Below are 9,204 nucleotides of genomic sequence, written 5' to 3'. Positions count from 1 at the left end.
TGACTTCGTGCAACTGCCTAGCAGAAGTCCAAATCACAAGCAAGTTAAGCATCACCTCAGGGATATCATCAGTCCTCTTCCAAACGAAGGACCACCACCACCACCAATCCTCTAATGTGCATTGAAAATTGGCTCTACTATAGTATGCTTGTGCCCTGTATAGCTTAGCTATCAGACCCCTATCAGAGATAGTGAGGCAAAGATTTTTCTCCCAATTGACAAATTCCTTTCTTATGCTAGTTGCATTGATTTTGTTCATGCAGAATAACTTTGTTTTTCAGAGGTTGTAGTGTTCATTAGTACACATTCTTTTTTTTAGACCCTTATCTTCCATCGTACTATCAATATTGGGAAAAGGTTCCAAGGCAGAAGAGTGGTAAGGCTAGGAAAACATTCTAGACTTGTCCAAGGTCACCCAGCTAAGAAATATCTGAGGTCAGATTTGAACCTAGGACATCCCTCTCAATCCACTGAGCCACCTAGCTGCCCAAGATTATAATACATTCATACAACCTCAGAGGACGCCATTGGTACTGATAAAGTGGGTCTTTGTTTCATAGGGGAGCTTGGGGTCACTAAAAGAGCTTTTTAATTTGCTAAATTGGGCAGTGGGTCCTAATTATCCAGTACAAATACAGCTATCATCCATGTTAGAAGTGTATTTGCAATTAGGAACACATGCAGAAGTAGATTACAAAGCATTCAAGCCAAGAACATCACATAGTATGATAAATGCACAGGTTCCATTTGACGTTCACGACTCCATGCAATAAGCTGATAAATGGGTCTCACATGTAAGGAAGGGCCCCTTAGTCTTTCAACTATTCCATAGGGCATAGCTCTCCAGTGGCCCACTCTCTTTAGATAGAGAGCACCTACTGTGTGCAGGCACTGTGCTAAGCACTTTATAATTATTACCTAATTTGATTGGGATAGGACCAAATAACCTCCAAGGTCCTTTCCGGCTCTAAATCTATGGGAGGCAAGTAGGCACCCCAGGGGATGCCTCACTGGTAGACCTGAATTTAAATGCAACCTCGCATACCTACTAGCCAGGGAAGGCATTTAACTTCTAGCAGCCTTAGTTTTCTCATCTATAAAATGGAGTTAATAATAGCAACTATCTCACAGACTTGTATCAGGTTTGATAGATGGGTAGACAGACAGACAGACAGACAGACAGACAGACAGACAGACAGACAGATAGATAGATAGATAGATAGATAGATAGATAGATAGATAGATAGATAGATAAAATGATAGAGAGAATAATAAATACACTGACAGACAGATAGGTAGATAGATGGGCAGACAGACAGATACATAGATACAGATGGACAGATAGATTCAGACAGATAGAGAGAGAGAGAGAGAGAAAGAGATGGATGGATAGATGGGTGGATGGATGGATGGATGGATGGCTAGAAAAATAGAAAGATAGAAAAATAGATAAAATGATAGAAAGAAAGAATAATAGATACACAGATAGATAGTTAGATAGACAGATACATAGATACAGACAGATAGATAAATAGATAAAATGATAGAGAGAATAATAAATACACTGACAGACAGACAGATACATAGATATAGATAGATTCATAGACAGACAGACAGATAGATACATAGACACATAGAATAGATACATAGACAGACACAGATAGGTAGATAGATAGGTAAATAGGCAGATAGATGATTGATAGATAGATACATCAATACAGATGGACAGACAGATACATAGACAAGTAGACAGACAGACAGACAGATAGATAGATAGATAGACAGTTAGATGGATAGATGGATAGATAGATAGACAGACAGACAAATAGATACACAGATAGATTGATAGGTTTAAAAGATACTTTAGGCCACCTTAAAGTGTCCTCCAAATGCTAGTTCCGATTATTAGCAGCCTTTGCTCTTGTTTTTTCCCTTCTTAGCAAGACACCGGCCCTTTGTTGGAGTGTCTGACTGTGGTCGCCAGTATCACACCGTATTTGCTTGTTCCTCTCTGAGTTCTTCTGAATGAAACTAGGGACGGGGTTGGTTTATTTTTCAACCAATTTCTCAACCAAGAGAGACAGCAGTTCTGAGCGCACACGCCATCCCCTCTTCTGAGGCTTTGCAGATTGCATTAGGACGTCAGGGCCAGGCCAGCCAGCTAAGGGTAATTTTTCTCTGTGCAGAAGCTCCTGCCTTTCGGTGGGCACCAAAGGGGCAATCCCAGAGGCGGATGGCAGGTCTATCCACGTGCCTCCCAGGGATGTACCCTGGAGAAGCTATTCAGAGAACAATTTCTGCTGAAGCCGTCAGATGGCAATTGAAGCTTGAGCTGCCAGCCCTGGCCTCTTTCACACATGAGCAAAAGTAGGCTGGCAGCCTGGATTTGATGGATTCACTAGGAAGCACTGCCAGCTTTCTGGTAACTGCCCAGATTCTGCTTGGTTTGCTCTGGGATTGTAAGTGTGAAGATGATCACAGAGTATTTTATTAATTCATTAAGACTGTCTCCTGAGCCTCCAGCCCATGAAGATTCTTCTTCCTAATTTTGCATGAACACTTACTAGTTGTCTGACCCTGAGCAAGTCACTTAACCTCTGTTTGCCTCAGTTCCTCATCTGTAAAATGGGGATACTAACAGCATCTACTTCCTAAGACTGTTGTTAGGACCAAATGAGATCTTTTTCTTTTTTTACGCTCTTAGCAGAGTGCCTAGCACCCAGTGGATGCTTAATAAATGTTTGGCTCCCCCTCAAATAATATACTTTTGCATATAAAATAAAGCACAAACTTAAGGAACGATATCGGATCTGGCTGCTCTATTGCTCAGATAAATCAAAGGAAAACCTTCCCTCCCCTCTTAGTCTCCTGATCTACAGCTTGGCATTCCCAGGACATCAAAGTGCCCCTTTGGTTGTTGGACCCCATTTTTTAATGCCACTCATTCTTAGCTACTATTGGAAATGCAAAGATCCAGGACAATCCCGAGGGACTTTGGACAAAGAATGCTCTCCGCCTCCCGAGAAAGAGCGCTTGCAGTCAGAATGCAGATCAAAACGGAAGATTTTTCACTTGTTATTTGGGTCTTGGCTTTATAAGATTACTCATGAAAAAATGAACAATATGGAAATATATTCTGCAGGATAATACGCCCAGACTGAATTGCTTGCCAGCACAGGGGAGGAGAGAGAGAGACAATTTGGATCATACAAATTCCAAAAACTTATGAGGAAATTTGTTATTATATGTAATTGGTTAAAAAAAAAAGTCACTCATAGCATCCTTTTCCAAAAAAGGAGTTCCTGTTCCGGACTCATATGACGGGAGTTTAGTCCTGGAAGAACTTGGCCCCAAAGAGAGGAAAATTGAGCTTTTCTTCTGCTCTCGGAAAAATAGGATGCACCTATGGTAATAGCCTCAGATACTTCCTGGCTGTGTGACCCTGGGCATGTCACTTAACCCTGTTGGCCTCAGTTTCCTCATCTGCCAAATAAACTGGAGAGGAAAACAACAAACCCCTCCAGTATCTCTGCCAAGATGGGGAGACAGAGAATTGAGTGTGACCAAACCACAAAGTTACAGCATATTTTTAGTGAAGTAAAGAAAGCACAGACCAAACCAGATATATGGAGTATATATAATGCATGCCAAACTGTGTTAGAGGTTACACACAAAGTACTCCTGTCATCCATCAGTGGCATGCTAAGGAAGCCAGCTGTGCTTGTTCAGTCATGTCCAATTCTTAGGAACCTCATTTAGGGTTTTCTTGGCAGAGACACTGGAATGGTTTGCCATTTCCTTCTCCAGCTCACTTCACAGGGGAGGAAACGGAGGTCAACAGGGTAAAGTGACTTGACCAGGGTCACACAGCTAGGAAGTGTCTGACGCCAAATTTGAACCCAGGATCTTCCATATTTAGGTCTGGTTCTCCATCCACTGAGCCACCCAGCTGCCCCCAACTGGGGTATTAACAGCAACAACAGCAACATGCCCTTTCGTGGTGCTCAAACATTTCCTAAGAGCTTTACAAAAATCTCATTTAATCATCACACCCCTGGGACGTGATGAACCCATTTTATAGATGAGGAAACTGAGGCTTGCCCAGGGTCACATAGCGAGTAGGTCTCTAAGGCCAGTTTTGAACTTAGATTTTAACCTCAGGTCTAGTACTCACACAGCTCCCTGTCTCACTCTCCTTTGGAAGAAGAATCACAACTGATTTTCCAAACCCTCTGGAGCCATTTCTTCTTCCTCTGGATTGCTAGCTGGATCTTCTCCCTATGAGTCATTGCCCAAGTCTAACTGTCCAGCTGGAGCCGATGGATGAACGCTTCCAGGAGCCTCTCCATCATTCTTCTTAGCCTGGTCATCAGACCAGACCATCTAAGCAACTCCTCACTGGGTCACGCTAAGCTGGAGTGCATTGTCTCTGCAGGGCTTTCCTAGATCGTAGAATGGCAGATTGTTCAGACTCTCCCTTGGTTCCATCTCTCTAGACAGGAAGTCTGGTGTAGCGGATATTGGGCTGAACCTGGAACAGGGTTCAAATCCCATCTCTGATACTCTGTCCATTTGGTAGCCCTGGACAAGTCACTTAACCCTTTGGACATTCCGTTTCCTCATTGAGAAGCTCTGGGTTGGACTAGATGGCTTTTCAGGTCCCTTCCTGCTCTCCATCTATGGGGGGAAGCTGGGATTCATCCTTCTTTTCAAAGAGGACCAACGACAGCATAGGATGATGCCTTGATTGGCAAACGCATCGGCTTTCCGGGAGGTGGAGTTCCACCAAGTCTTCGGCTTCGCTCCGTCTTCCAGAATCGCCAGCGTCCACTGGCCACACGAGAGGATGACTGGCCATGACCCGGGGCTCTTCGGCTGTCCTTGGCATCTTCCTCGGTGCCGTGACCAAGCTCTAAGGACTCCATGGTGCCCGCTTTGGCTGCTTCTATGACCTTGGGAACAAATTGTTCTCATCTGCCCATTCCACCGGGGGACGTCTTCATCTGCTTAGGGAAGATGTCCATCCCCCTAACTCAAAACTAGCACAGATGCAGCTTCTCCTCTCCCCCTCCCCCCGAAGGCTTACTTCAAGAAATTCTCTGAAATACAGTTCAGGTATCTCTTATGGCCCATTGCCCATTAAGATGCTTATCCCTTTCCCCATTTTGAGTCACCATGAAGGTAAATAATGATCAGGACTTTTATAGCTAGGTGGCACAATAAACAGAGTGCCACTCCTGGAGCCAGGAAGACTGAGTTTCAATCCATCCTCAAACACTTCACTAGCTGTGTGACCCTGGGCAAGTCACTTTGCCTTGTTTGCCTCGGTTTCCTCATCTGTAAAATGAGCTGGAGAAGGAAATGACAAACCACTCTAACATCTTTGCCAAGAAAACCCCAAATGGGGTCATGAAGATTCTGACATGTTTCAGAAAGACAATAAAAATTTTGACGGTGCTTTTAAGGTTTGAGAAGTACGTGACAGAGGCTAATTCATTTGACCCTTCCAACAACCCTGGGAAGCAGGTGCTATTATGATTCCCATTTTATAGATGAGGAGACTGAGGCAAGCAGAGTATAAGTGATTCGCTCAGGGGTCCAGGGAAGTGTCTGAGGCTGGATTTGAGCTCAGGTCTTCCAGTGCTCTACCCACTGCGCCACCTAGCTGCCAATAGGCATGTGGAAATTTTCAGCACCTCTTTTGTATGAAATGAAAAGAAAAGAAACTTGGCGTTGAGATGCCACCCAAGCTAGCTGCCTGTTACATAGGTAACAGAGCCAAGCATTTGCAAGCCTAGCAGCAGCTGAGCCACAGATGCTTTGGGTTCTTACATGTTCTCTTCCCTTTTTCTTTTTCTTTTTCAAATGTTTTCTTTTCCCCCCAATTACATGTAAAAACAATTTTGGAACATTCACTTTCCTTTAAACCCCCACCTTCCATCTTAGAATACAGTGTATTGGTTCTAAGGCAGAAGAGTGGTAAGGGCTAGGCAATGGGGGTCAAGTGACTTACCCAGGGTCACACAGCTGGGAAGTGTCTGAGGCCAGATTTGAACCCAGGACCTCCAGTCTCTAGACCTGGCTCTCAATCCACTGAGCTACCGAGCTGCCCCACTCTCCTCTCATTCTTGATGAATACAGATAGGCACCATCCAGCTTGCTTCTTTTTCTTTTCTTTTCTTTTTTAAAGCCTTACCTTTCATCTTAGAATCAATACTGTGTATTGGTTCTAAGGCAGAAGAGTGGTAAAGGCTGGCAATGGGGGTTAAGTGACTTGCCCAGGGTCACACAGCTGAGAAGTGTCTGAGGTCATATTTGAACCCAGGACCTCCAGCCTCTAGGCCTGGATCTCCATCTACTGAGCCACCCAGCTGCCCCCTGGAACATTCACTTTTTTAAAGTTATAGAGTTCCAAATTCTCTCCCTGCTTCCCAGCTTCCCTTCCTCCCTCCTTCCTGAGCCAGGAAACAATCTGATATAGAGTTTGCAATGCATATTCTGTTTCCAAGAGAACCATGAGGGAGTTTAGGCTGTTTTCTTCCTCAAAGGACTCACTCCAGGAAGCCATTGGCAAAGGAGAACTATCATTTATTCCCCATGCCTACCCAAGTCAAAAGCAGAGATGGGAGAGAAGGGATTCTCTCAGCACGGCTGCCCTCTTTCACCCCCTGGGATGCAGCCGGTGATCTCTGGCTGGCCGACTGATGAATTCTGGAGGGCAAAGACACAGGAGCCCCTCACAGACCTCCAGACTCAGCCAGGTGCCAAGCCACCTCAAGCCCTAGGAATTCTCCGTCAACTTAACCCAGGTGTCCTAGCTTCCCTCTGGCAGCTCCTACCTGTAAGCCCCCAAATCCATGAGTTCTTGGAAACAAGGGAAGAAACCAAAGAATAATGTTAGAAATTGATGAAATAAAAAAAGAAAGAAAGAAACAAGGGAAGAGAAAGAGAGAGACAGAGTAGATAATAGGAGGAGTCACATATCACTGTATTGTTCACATCCCTCTTTATGACCTGGATCCCTAGTCTGATAGAGTAGCCTGGTTAAAAACTATCTGGTTTTGTTTATCTGGGTTGGGGTGGTGGTGGTTGTCTTTGGGGGGAGGGAGGGTGATGCTGTGAGGCTCTCTGATTTTCTTATACTCTTTGGTCATACAGTCTAGTCTGCACTTTAGAATGACCCATTAAGATGGCTCATTTACCATATCCCATTCATTTAAAAAATGTTGGTGTGGTCCTCTCAGCTCTCAAATCCACTCAATACTTGGAGCTGTTAGAGAAAACCAGAGCCATGGAAAGGAAGGTTCCTTCTATCTTAGGAGGCATTATATGTGTCTGCCCCATACGTGATCCCCGTGAATATGTATGCATTTCTGGGAGAACGAGCTCAAAGTGTGTAAGAGGAATATTTTGTTGTTATTTTACTGCATTTTGGTTTCATCAAATGCCTTTCTTGTGAGTGAAGTGTGTGTGTTCCGGTTAACCAATAAAAAGGAGCACATTGGTAGGGGCTCGTGAGCTATGATCTGAAGATGATTCTGATCCACAAAGTCCCTGGGACTTGGAGTAGCTAAATTGGGACTCATGATACAAAGCTCTGGAACTTATCGATTACAGCTTATGTCAGAGCCCCAAATGCCATTTTCTGTATGGTAGAAGAAGTCTCATTAGTAGTAATTTGTCTACTGGCAAACGCAAGAGATTTCTGCTGGCCATCCCTCTCCTGGAATAAAATTGCTCCCCAGCGCTCTAGGTTGGCATTGGTGTGTCACAAAGAACTTGCTTGGATCTGCATAAACCAGTACTGGTACATTCTTCAGGCAGTTGACTAAATCTTTAAGAGCCTATTCAGAGTTCTTATCCCAGCAATCTTGAAATGGTTCCACAGGGTTTAAACCAGGCTATACTTTTCAGTTCTGCTGTGATGAGATTATTGAAAGGGCTACTAATCACAGCATAGATCTTTGTCAAGATCAGTCTTCCTGAGTCCAAATCTGGCTTCAGTTACTAGCTGTATGACCCTGGGCAAGTCACTTCACCCTGTTTTCCTCAGTTTCCCTATCTGTAAAGTTGAGTCAGAGAAGGAAATGGCCAATTACTCCAGGATCTCTGCCAAGAAAATGCCAAAGAGGTCATGGAGTCAAACACACCTGAAACAAATGAAAAACAAAAACCCCCCAATATTTTACAGACCTTGTAAGCATGATAAATCTTTTGAAGGAGTAGAATGGAAGTAGAGTGAGCCTGAAGCTGAGACCCGTCCTTCCCACCCAAGCCCTGGCCTCAAGCAGTTACTCCTCAGATGGTTTATCACAAAGCTAGACTTGTTCCAACTTCTTTCCCTTCTCAACTCACTAGTGTATAGGTGACCCCAAGAACTTGACCCAATTTCCTTAGTCTATCCAAATCCTCCAGTACCAAGTACTTTCTGCATTTCATCTAAACCCTATGATGGACTGATTATTTTTAACTGGTTTGGCAGCAGAAGACTCAAGTGCAAATCTTGGTTCTGCCACTTACTAGCTGTGTGACGTTAAGCATCCCTCCATCTCTTTGGATCTCATTTTCCTCAATTATAAAATTGGGAGTTTGGATTGGATCAACCCTGTGACCCCTTCCATTTAATCCTATATTGCTAAGACCAGTGGTGTCAAACTCAAATAAAGATGGCGCCTTGACTTTAAAAAGCACAATTTAGGGAGCAGCTGGGTAGCTCAGTGGATGGAGAGCCAGGCCCAGAGACAGAGGTCCTGGGTTCAAATCTTGCCTCAGATACTTCCCAGCTGTGTGACCCTGGGCAAGTCACTTCACCCCCATTGCCTAGCCCTTACCACTCTTCTGCCTTGGAACCAATACATAGTATTGATTCCAAGACAGAAGGTAAAGGTTTTAAAAAAAAAAAAAGCACAATTTAATAACATGATCTAAATTGTTTTTATTTATTTTGTCAAACATTTCCCAATTCCGATTCAAGGCACTCAGGAGTTTTGAAGGCTGATTATTGCCGGGGGGCTGTGAATGTGAGACCTCTGCTGCCAAAGACCACCCATCTATTTGAGAATTATTCAGGATCTTGACTAACACTTAGAAGTTTGGAGAGTATTTTGTACAAATCATCTCGCCACAGCCTTGTGATGGAGGTATGAAGGTTGTTATCATCCCCATTTTATGGATGAAGAAATTGGGGCTCAAAATGGTTGACAG

Source organism: Monodelphis domestica, chromosome 1 (genome assembly GCF_027887165.1).
Source record: "Monodelphis domestica isolate mMonDom1 chromosome 1, mMonDom1.pri, whole genome shotgun sequence".
NCBI classification, from domain to species: Eukaryota; Metazoa; Chordata; class Mammalia; order Didelphimorphia; family Didelphidae; genus Monodelphis; species Monodelphis domestica.
This window is presented reverse-complemented; position numbering follows the sequence as displayed.